The following is an 11929-nucleotide window of genomic DNA, read 5'->3' on the forward strand; positions in this document are numbered from 1 at the left end:
ATCAAAATTCTGTGTTTCTCCAGCCAGCCATCACCATGTTGAAGGTTCATTCTCCAGCATATCTAGATAGAAGTGTGAAAACTTTGTACCAGTAACCTTAGAGATCAACAAGTAGTCAAGGAGGCAATATTGAGGCAAATGAGCCAATGACCTAACTTAGTATAATGCAGCCCCTTACATTTTTATATCATTATTTAATGGGAAAGAAAATGCTTGACCTTTAATGAAGACCACTATCAAAATTTGAGGATGGATGGAGAGAAGACAAAAGGAGCTAGCAGAGAAATGTTTGATGAACATTTCATCATAGGTCTATAATGGTATGCATAACAATATAAATACACAACAGCATTTCACATAATCAAAATGATACTTTCAAAACCAGACTTGCATGTTTTGATTAATTAGTAAAATAAAATAAAAATTACACTCATAGTTCCCTATGCATGCAAATGCCACACACTCTACTGGTCTTTCTCCAGAAATCTGTTTGTGTATATGCTCCTAGGCTGTTGTAAAATTGTTCTCTTCCACTACAAGGCCTTCAAATATGGTCTTCCCATAAAATGTTCACTAAATTTTGCTCTAGATGTATTAGGATTTCAGAGGTACTAACGTATACAATGCATTTTTTGTAAGAAAATAAAACCCGACAATAAACTTGTTAACATGAAACTGACTTGATATATTGTCACGCTCAAGGCTCTTCTAACAAAACCTGTTAGGAAAGCAAAACAAAGAAAAAGAGCAGCATAAATTCTCTATTTATAAAACTGCTTGGTGACATTGAATGGGACTCCAGTGATTTCTCAACAATGCCAGCAGAAACATCAAAATCTTTTATATTCAGTCCTGCATATACATTTTTTAATGAAATAAAAGTCACATGTGGTTTGATTTTAAGAACAGACATGAACAGCCAGCATGGCTGTGTATCAAAGATGATATTACTATTCTGATTTTCTTTATTGAGATTTTGTGTGTCATCCTGCTGAAGGTATTTAATTTCTCAAGGTATTACTTAGCTTGTGGGTAGAGGCTTGCTTCAGCAATGATTTAGGCATGCCTTTCATCCATTCCACCTGCTAAATGGAAGATTTTGCAAGCACTTTGTTAGTGATAAGCATGATTACAGAATGAGGGACCTTTCCCCCCTGTCTTTTAGAGATTATTGCTCAGAAAATCCATGCCATTATAGACATCGTTGTTTGTAACCATCTGGAAAAGATCTTATTGCATGGTTGGGAGGGAGCCTAGGCACTAGGGCATCTCCAACAGCTTTTCAAGAATGGGAGATGCCTGAACCCCATTCTTGAAAAGCTGGCCGAGAGGCTTGGGCTGGATACCAGCTGCCACTGCCCAGGCTTCCAGCTGTATGATAGAGCCATTCCAGACAGTTACATCCCTTGTCTATCCCAACATGGATTTACAGTGCAATAATCTATCTGTCTGTCTTTTATATTCCACCTTTCTCTCAAACTGAGATCAAGGAAGCTCACAAGAAGACTTTTTAAAGATACAAAGCATACCACACACAGTTTAAATTAGACTACAGTGGGCCCTTGGTATAGGCGGGGATCCGTTCAGGACCCCCCCCCCCCCGGTATACCAAAATCCGTGTATGCTCAAGTCCCATTTGTTCCCAATGTGCCATTGGGAACAAAAGTTCCCTGGCCTCCCCACTCTCCCCCTTCCCTCCCTCGCTTCCCTCCTCCCTGCCTCCCTGCCTCCCTCCCTTACCCCCCTCTTACTTACCTTGAAGAAAAAGGCCGGTGGCGGCAGCGGCAGCAGCAAGAGCCAAGCCCCGCCTCCTTGCGCCACCATAGAAGGGCCCAATGGCGGTGCTGGAGGCCTCTTGGCCCCAACACACGCCACCGCCACCGGACTTTTCCTGCAGTGGGCGGTGAGGAGGCAGAGCCGCTGCACCAAGGGGCTTCAAGGCCTCCAGTGCCGGCATCCCGCCCCTCCGAAGCCTCCGCCGCCGCGGAAGGGCCGGATACCGGTGTTGGAGGCCAAGGGCCCCAGCACTGATACCTGGCCCTTCTGTGGCTGTGGTGGCGACAAGGAGGCCGAGTGATGGTGCGGGAGGCCTTGCAGGCCTCTGGCGCTGCTGCCCCCATGCCTCCTCTTGCCACTTTTTTCCTTTTGAAGAGGAGGCGCGGAGGGCAGCAGCGCCAAGAGGAGGTCCGGTGGTGGTGCTGTTCAGGGCCAAGTGGCCTCCAGCACTGCCATTGGGCCCTTCTATGATGGCAGCAAAGGATAGGCTTGGCCTCTGCTGCTGCCGCTGCTGCACCCACTTTTATTGCGGTGGCAGCGGCACGGAAAACAGGCCTTCAAGGTAAGTAAGAGGGAGGGAAGGGAGGGAGGGAGCAGGGAGGAGGAAGTGAGGGAGGGAAGGAGAAGGGGAGGGAGTTGTCCCTAATGGCGGCATGCGTGCATGCGCGCCCACCATTGGGACAACTTCCCGATTTGCCTATAAGAGGCCGACTGTATAATTAAACATGATAACATATGTATCCCAATTGAATTAAAATACATTTCAAAATTATCAATTTATCCACTATACAATGGTCTAGGTCCAGTGCAAGTTGACATTTTTATTCAATAAGTTGGATGCAGGAATAGAGGGCAGCTTATCAAATTTCAGATGACTCCAAATTAGGAGAGATGCCCTATAAGATTCTGGGGATGGACAGTGTAGGAGCTAATGCAGTTGCCTGCAACACTTATGGGATGTTTGTCTTCTTGCCTAGGATGTGGGAAACTTCACCTGCACCAAGTGCAACTTGGTAGCCCTGTTGGAAGAGAAGTTTCAGCAGCTGGAGGCCCAGGTGTCTACACTCTGCATATTAGGGAGCAGACATCTTCTTGGACAGAACAGAATGGACTGTTCTGGTTGGGGAACACATGGAGGACATTTCTGGGAGAAAGACACTTCACATACACAGGAGCCAGAGAGTTGGAGGAATGTCACACACGAACTAGGAGCACCAGGGATCATTCTGGGAGCTTGCAGCTACAGAACCAATTTGAAGCCCTCTCCTTGATCAGGGATGATGTGCAAAAATGCACGAGATCTGTGTGGAATCAGCACAGGGAATGGTGCTGCTAAGCATCAGAAAAGATGTGTAGTGGTAGTGGGGGACTCCTGCTCAGGGGTACAGAATCAGTGGTGTGGTGGGCCTGACAAGATGTCTCAGGAGGTGTGTTGCCTTCCTGGGGCAAAGATTCGTGATATGATGGAGAGGCTGAAAAGACCTGTCAAGTCTACTGACCATTACCCCTTCTTTTGGTTCATGGTAGGACCAGGATACTGCAAGAAATCAGAGGGATTATCAGGCTCTGGGTAGAAAGCTGGAAAGAGATGAGTGCACAGGTTGTCACCTCATCTCTTCTCTCTGTTGAAGGGCATGGCCCAGGAAGGAGAGGAAAATAGCAAAAATAATATAAATAATAATAATAAAAATTATTTCTATCCCACTTTTTGCCAGGCAATCAAAGCAGCGTACAACAAGTTAAAATGAATCCATATATACATAATGCCCCCCCCCCTTAAAAACAAGATTAAACAGTAAAGATTAAAACTGCATATTAAAATCCAACTAATCCTAATAACATCATCATCTTCATCTTCATCATCATCATCATAACTGGCTCTGTATATGGTGTCACCAAACTATTTGGATTCTTGGATCATGGGCTGCGCTTCCATGAGGGGACTTCTGGCAAGGGATGGTTTGCAACTCATACCAGTGACAGAAACGTTTTTGCCAATAGCCTTTTTAAAAAAATTGATCAGGAGGACTTTAAACTGAATTATATGGGGAAGGGAGACAGTATTTTGAAAGGCGGAGTTTCCTCAAGGGCTGGAAATAATAGTGAAACTGTACAGAGGGAACAAGGCAAATAGTGTAAGGACCCAACAGTGACAGACAAAAAAAAAAACTTACCACAGGCAGCAAGTGCGGAGCACCCACAGCCTTAGATATCTCTACACTAATGCGCAGAGCATGGGAAATGAACAGCACTCGTAGCACAACAAGCAAAATATGATATAATAGGCATCACTGAAATCTGGTGGGATGAGTCTCATGATTGGTAACCTTTGTAAGAGAAATAGGTCAAACAAGAAAGGAGGAGGAATGTCAGGGATGTTTATACCTGTGAAGAGCCATAATTTATATTCTGGAAGTCAGGTGAGAGCGTCTGGATAAAAATGAAAGCAGAAGGAAACAACAAGGATGTTATTGTGGGAGTCTACTACAGACCCCAAGTCGAACTGAGGAATTGGATGATGCCTTTCTAGAAGAGTGACCAAACACTCAGAAGGAGAGATGTAGTAGTGATGGGTGACTTCAACTATCTGATATTTGCTTGAAGTCAAACTCACCCAAACTTCAAGCTCTAGCAAATTCCTACTGCCTGGAAAACAATTTCATTGGCGTTTATCACATGGAGGTTTTGGGGGATTTTTGGAGCTCAGATCCAGGGTGACTGTGAGTAGTGATGGAGAAACCCTATTTTCTCCTCGGTCAGAGAAACCTTGAGGAGAATTTTTTAAAAAAAATTCTTCCCACAATCTCTCTTCCAAAGGGTGATTCTTCTCTCTCCCTTCCAGCAGCCAGCGAAATATTTTTCACAGATTCTCTGAATGACAATAAAAGACAGGCGAATATTATGCTAATTACTTTGCATTTCAAACTCAATTACCATCTCAAAAGGAAGTTTGGCAGAGGTTAAACAACATTCCATGCTTAAAAACCCTGAAGGCACACACACAAAAGGGGAAAAAGCCCAGCCTCAACAAGAAATGCTAGAAGGGACCCTCAAGGACCATCCAGTCCAACCTCCTCTGCTATGAAGGATACATGGGATCCAACTCTGCACCTCTCCCATGCTGATGCCAAGGGTCTAATAATATAATAAAGAAATAATATATTAAGAATAGGCAAGGAGAGTGCAGAATTCCCACACACAACACTTATAGTGTTCTACTGCCAAAGTGTGAAGCCGTATTATATGTGTCATACACAGCTTCTGTGGTCTGTGTGTGTATACACACACACAAACTGTGGAGCAGCCGAAAGTGTAAGCTGCAGGTAATATGCTGTGCACACACATCTTTGTGTGTTGTGGTGTAGTATATGTATATATATATAATATATATATATATCAATACACACACATACATATCTACACACACGCATACACACACACACACCACACAAAACTGTGGAGCAGCTGAAAGTGTAATGCTGCATGTAATATGCTTGCACACACATCTTTGTGTGTGTGTGTGTGTGTGTGTTTATAGATATTATTATATAACACCGCAATATCAGATACACACACCATACCCACACCCACACACACACACACACAAACTGTGGGCGCTGAAAGTGTAATGCTGCATGTATATGCTTACACACACTTCTTTGGGGGTTTGTAAATAAACATACATACATACTATACATATACAATCTACACAAAGCATATATCTATATATATATCTATTATTTTATATACACCACACACACACTCACACACTGTGGAGCGCTGCTGAAAGTTTATGCGCATGTATTGCTTACACACTTCTTTGTTGTGGTGTGTTACATATACATACCATACATACATACCATATACATAACACAGGCATATATATATATATATATACACACACACTCACACACAACTGTGAGCGGCTGAAAGTTTAATGCTGCATGGTATATGCTTACACACACTTCTGTGTGTGTTTTGAGATACATACATACACATACATATACGCACACACATATATTATATTTATATATAATATATACACACTCCACACAAACTGTGGAGCGCTGAAAGTTTAATGCTGCATGTATATGCTCACACACACATCTTTGGTTTTATATATATAGTAATATATATATATATATATACACACATATATAGACATACATACATAAACATATACACAATATATATACACACACACACAACTGTGGAGCTGCTGAAATGTAATGCTGCATGTATATGCTTACACACACATCTTGTGTGTGTTTGTATATATTATAATACATACAACACACACACACACACACACACACACACCACATATATATATATATACACAACAGACAAACTGTGGAGCTGCTGAAAGTGTAATGCTGCGTGTATATGCTTACACACACAGGCTGAGAGAGTGTGTCTTGGCCAAGGTGGGCATCCAAACTCTACCTCCCTTTCCCCCATGACCTCTTGGAAATGACTGTTTTGTGTGTTGTGACTTTGGAGGACTCTCCTGGCATGCAGCTTGTGGGGGGGCAGTGCCTCCTTTCGAGGCTGAGAGAGTGTGTCTTGGCCAAGGTGGGCATCCAAACCCTGGGCTCCCTTTCCCCATGACCTCTGGAAACATGACTGTTTTTGTGTGTTGTGACTTTGGAGGACTCTCCTGCATGCAAGGCTTGTTGGGGGGTGGCCAGTGTCTCCATTCGAGGCTGTGAGGGTGTGTCTTGCCAAGGTGGGCATCCAAACCCTGGGCTCTCCTTTCCCCATGACCTCTTGGAAGCAGTGGCGTTTGTTGTTGTTGTGACTTTGGAGGACTCTCCTGGCATGCAAGGCTTGTTGGGGGGGGCAGTGCCTCCCTTCGAGGCTGAGAGAGTGTGTCTTGGCCAAGGTGGGCATCCAACCCTGGGATATAAGAAATAAAACCAACAACAACAACACAAATATCTGGGTATTGTTGTTTTGTGAGACATTTAGCCTTCTTTGTCAGAGAGCATGGTGGCACAACATACTGCAAATCCCAGGATTTTCCATAGCATTAAAGTATTGTCGAACTGGATTATTTCTGAAAAACCCAAATCCAAATACATCTAGTCCTCAGCATTTTGGGTAGGGATATTATCATCATCATCATCACATCATCATCACATTGCATGACCTTAGCCACACCATGGGAGAGGTGCAGAGAGAGGAGATGGTCATTGCTTGCCTCTGAGGCTAGGAAGAATGTTGACCCTCACAAAGAGAATGTGGGAGAATGAGGATCTGCTGAACTTTTCCCCTGCCATTCATTCGCTTCTTCCTTTTGTCTCTTGTCCCTTTAGATTGCAAGCCTGAGGGCAGGGAAATATCTAGTATTTTGTAAGCGCCTCTGATAGCCTTTGGGCTGAAGAGCTGGGCATAAATTATTATTATTTTGACATCCCCCTTTGACATCCCCACCTCCTTCTTCTCTTTTGTGAGAATTTGAATGGCAGAGCATGATGTAAAGTGGAGAAGGCCCTCCTTTTGTTCTGTTTTGTTTTTTCACACTAACAAAGGAAATAGCCCCTGGTAAAAGCCCAGGATGAATGATAGCTTTCTTATGACAAAAACCCAAATCCTGAGGTCGAATTTGTCAGCTCAAAATTTCTCTCTTCCCTTCATTTTGGAAATTATTAAAAATAAAATCTTACTCATTGATCGAGAATTACTCAGAATTTCTCCTCTCTAACATGTTATAGAATTTGTCGAAATGGCATTTTTCTCCTAATTTTCGAATTTTGGAGAAATTCTTTACATCCCTAACTGTGAGTCCACGATGCGAATTCATGTCTAACGTGAATGTGTTGAAAGATTCCTTTCTGTATGCACCTTCCGTGGCCTTGTGCAGTGATTCCAAAGTGACCCCCTCATTTGGTAATCGGAAAAAAGTGAATTCCCAGAATAGTTTCAAGCTCATTTCGATTCACTTTGAATTGGTCTTGGGTGGAAGATCACTCCGATGCTGCCCCCCCCCAGCCCCCTGCGTCCAGCTCCTTCATCCCCCCTCCTCCTTCATGTCATCCATCTCGTCCTCTGCCACCCACTGCAACCTATGCATCACCCCTGCCTGCTCCTTCATCTGAATCCTGGCTCCAGTGGACCCCCTGAGACCATCCCATCATCCCCTGCCTGCCCTGCATCCGAATCCTGCCCCAATGACCCCTGCAACCTATCCATCATCCTCTGACTTCTCCTGCATCCAAATCCTGGCTCCAGTGACCCCCTACAACCTATCCATCATCCCTGACTGCTCTCAGTCCAATGAAGGATGACAGCTAAGGAGGGGGCAGGGAAGGAACAGTGTCCAGACCCCCACTGAGCATGTTCAAGGGTCCCAATTCAATTCATTGAATCTGCATGGATGCTCCGGTGTGGTATACAATTTGCACTCACTCCGCTTTGCGTGAATCCGCATCACATGACTTGCCTTGGATTCGATCCCCATAAAACATTCATGTTGACAGTGGATTTGCATAACTAAACCAGGGTCATCTCAGATCTGACCGGCAAAAGCCCTGTGGGATATTACTCCATTGTCCAAAAGGTGGAGAGAGGCAACAAGGGAGTCGCTATTTTAAATCTGATTCTAACCAACAGGGATGAACCTGGTAAGGGTGCAAGTGGTGGGATGCTTAGGCAGGAGTGACCATGTTTCCTGAAATTTGTTATACGTTGGAAAGGAGAACCAGGCATAGTCAACATACATTTAGACTTATGAAACAATTTCAGTAAACTAGAGAAACACTAGGGGTGATCCCATGGTCCAGGAATACTAAAAGAGAAGGGAGTTCAGAGGATGGGACTTCTCAAAAGGGAAGTGGTGTCACATTGAGATGAGAGCAAGCTTCTTTTGCTCTCCAAAGATTAAAACTGGAACAAGGGATGCAATCTCCAGGAACAGAGATTCCACCCACGTAAGGAGGGACTCTGACAATACGAGCTGTTCAACAGTCGAACACACTCCCTCATGGCGTGGTGGAGTCTCCTTCCTTGGAGGTCTTAAAGAGAGGTTGAATGGCCATCTGTCAAGGATATTTGATTGTGATTCCTGCAGGGAGGGGTTGGACTGGATGGCCCTTGTGGTCTCTTTCCAACTTTACAATCTATGATTCTATAATTCTATGAAAATTTGAAAGGAAGTCATACTGCAGATGGAGCAAAAACTCCTGACAAAAAGTTCAACACTGAAATTTCTGACTGGAGTGTGGTGGAGTTTCTGGAGGTTTCTAAACAAAATTGGATGCATCTGTCAGGGGTGTTTTGATCATGTGTGTCGTGCATGACATGGGTTTGGACTAGACAGCCCTTGGAGGTCTCTTCCAACTCTATGGCAGGGTACAGAACGGCGAGCCGGAGCCTTCAGGACGGACCCGAGCTCCCCCGGACCGAAAAAAGAAGCTCCAAAATGGAGCTTCTTTTTTTCGTTGCGTTTGCGACGTAGCGAGGCGCCAGGGGCGCGCTCGCTCGTCACAGCGGCGCGACGCGTACGGACGCTAAGGTCCGATACGCAAAGATGCGCCCGGCCATGTAGAGGGCGGCGCCATCTTGTACGGACGGAGTCCGTACTAGGCCATGGGGCGTCTAAAAGAGACGCCTTTTTTAAAATGGGACGTCCTCGCGACGTCCCAAATGGCTGCAGAAAGCACCTAAATTCTTGATTTTATGAGTGTGGTAACTGGCTGTGTGCAGACCAGAGCCAAAGCTTCTTTCGTTTCCTCCATTCTCCACTAGCAATGGAAAGGTTAAGGGAGTGGGTCCTTAGGTCATTGTGGAGGGTGGAACAGAATATCAACTTCTATAATTACCAAAAAGGGGGGCTTATATATGGAAAAGATTACTTACACCTGCATATTACTAACAGGATGCCAACCTGGGTGTGTAAATTGGTGGTATATAAATTCAATAAAACTAGATATCACATATAGAAACTTAAAGGATAAAACACGGGCATCATGGATTTGCATAGTGTATACTAATTAGATTTTAGAATCCAGATGCACATGTTTATTTAAGTATGCTTCTTTCTGGCAAGCCCTGAAATAAATTGGATTTAAACAAAATAAAGAAAGGAAAGGAAAAGAAAGGGAATGGGAAACTGCTGGTTTAACAAGGGAGGAATGGTAGTTGTGTTGTTATTCATTACACTGTATGCCAGTGGTCTGGAAGCTCAGTCTGAAAATAGAAATTATTTTCTACAACGTTATTTTATCAAGCATATTGGCTCTGAAAACCATATGCTTGAAACTTTGGAATACTGGTATTTTCTGTGATTGTCAGTCTATGAATAAAGAACTAAAAGTTCCCACAATGACTGAATCAAAAGAGGAAAATTGTGTGTGTGTGTGGGGGGGGGGATCAAACAAGGTTGTCATTTATAGAAACCATAATGAATTGTATGGATTGAAGAGGACAGACCTTTCTTAAAAACAGGCAGTTAAAAGGACTGACTGGCAAAAAGAAGCACAGAACTAATTACAGTACCTTACTGTATAAATTCTTAATGCAATTTCCTATACCATTCCTTCTAAATTAGTTTCTGGAATAATGATTTATAATGTGCCTCTTAGCACATGGAGGTAGAAACAGTAAGAAAAGAAAAGATATGATACTCTGCTACTGTAAATTTGAGAAGACACACAACAGAATCCCATTGCTATCTACTCAGAACTGAATTGAATTTAGAATATCAGACCTAAGACGTATCTAGTCTAGCTTTCTTTTTATGCACTAGCCAATGGTCCTCAAGGATGACATTAATGCAATTCTGCCCTTCTACTTATAATCCTAAACAACTGATATGCAGGAAGTAATCCTGTAAATGCTTATCTGGAATTAATTCCATTGAATTAAGTAGTAATGTGTAAAACTGAATTAAAAAGCAGGTGACAATGGACAGAAGTCTGTTGATATACAAGCCTAGTTGGGACATTTTTCTCAGAGTCATGAATTTTAGAGGTAACAGATGTACCATGCCTATACATGCTGATCATATCCCTCAAATCCCCAAGGCAGGCCCTTTGTGAGTGGGAGGCCAGGGCTGGAGAAGGGGAGCTGAGTTTGTGGTCCCAAGGCTCAAGGAGGGCCCCGACAGCTGAGGAGCTCCATAAGTGGCGGCAGCAGCTACCATGCTATACATCAAGGCTGCTGCGGCCATATAGTGCTGGTCAGCGGACATGATGGGGCTGTATTGGAGGCTACTCATGTCATAGCGGGGCATGGGCTGGAGCTGGGCATTGCCCATGGCCGGGTATTGGCTGTAGCTGAGCTGTTTGGGCATCAGGGAGGCGTATGCACCATTGGGCTATCCGTTCATGTGGACATAGGAATCCAAGTGTTGAATGGGGCTGCTTATTCCACCTCTGCCTCCTGGACGCCCTCCAGACCCCAGGCAAGGAATACTTGACCTTTTTGAGCAAAGTCTTGGTCTTCTGATGGGGATGGTACTTGTAATCTGGATACTCCTTCATGTGGAGGGCATGGAAGCACTTGGCCTCGTCGATGAAGGGTCTCTTCTCAGCATCACTCAAGAGCTTCCAGTTGGCGCCCAAGTGCTTGGAGATCTCCGAGTTGTGCATCTTGGGGTTCTCCTGGGCCATCTTCCAACCCCGGGACCAGACCATGAAGGTGTTCATGGGGCACTTGACCCGGTCTTGTTTGGTGGTGGGACCAGGTCCACCTCCACCTTCTCCACCTCATCCTCCACCTTTACTAGTGTTGCCTCCTCCGTTCCCCATCGCATTGGTTTGGGAGCCTATGGGTCGCCACCGTCTAACATTCCATACATCGTCGAGGCACTTAGAAGATTGCACCAGCTTGGCTCAGAACAAGAGAGATGGAGCAAAGCAACAAGTAGGCTCCGGATTGGGGCCCTTTACCAAACCTTTCCCAAGCAGAGCCAAAATGGAAATAATAATAATAGTAATAGTAATAGTAATAATAATAATAATAATAATAATAATAATAATAATAATAATAATAATGAGGGAGACCATGCCTATACTTAGTAGTTGTTAGTTTGTATATCTTTCTGAGGGTTTAGGCATTTCATGTATTCATGCCATTTCTGTTCATTGGTCGTAGACACACCTGGTCTTACCCTGCATCAGTCTGCAGTTAGTCTGGGTTTGTTCATCCT

General features: G+C 44.1%; 1 pseudogene; it reads right to left on the bottom strand.

The window, feature by feature from the left end:
• Positions 1-10640: 10640 nt before the first annotated feature.
• On the bottom strand, positions 10641-11441 carry LOC121925968 (annotated as a pseudogene).
• Between the last annotated feature and the right edge of the window lie 488 nt (positions 11442-11929).

Source organism: Sceloporus undulatus, chromosome 3 (genome assembly GCF_019175285.1).
Source record: "Sceloporus undulatus isolate JIND9_A2432 ecotype Alabama chromosome 3, SceUnd_v1.1, whole genome shotgun sequence".
Taxonomy (NCBI): Eukaryota; Metazoa; Chordata; class Lepidosauria; order Squamata; family Phrynosomatidae; genus Sceloporus; species Sceloporus undulatus.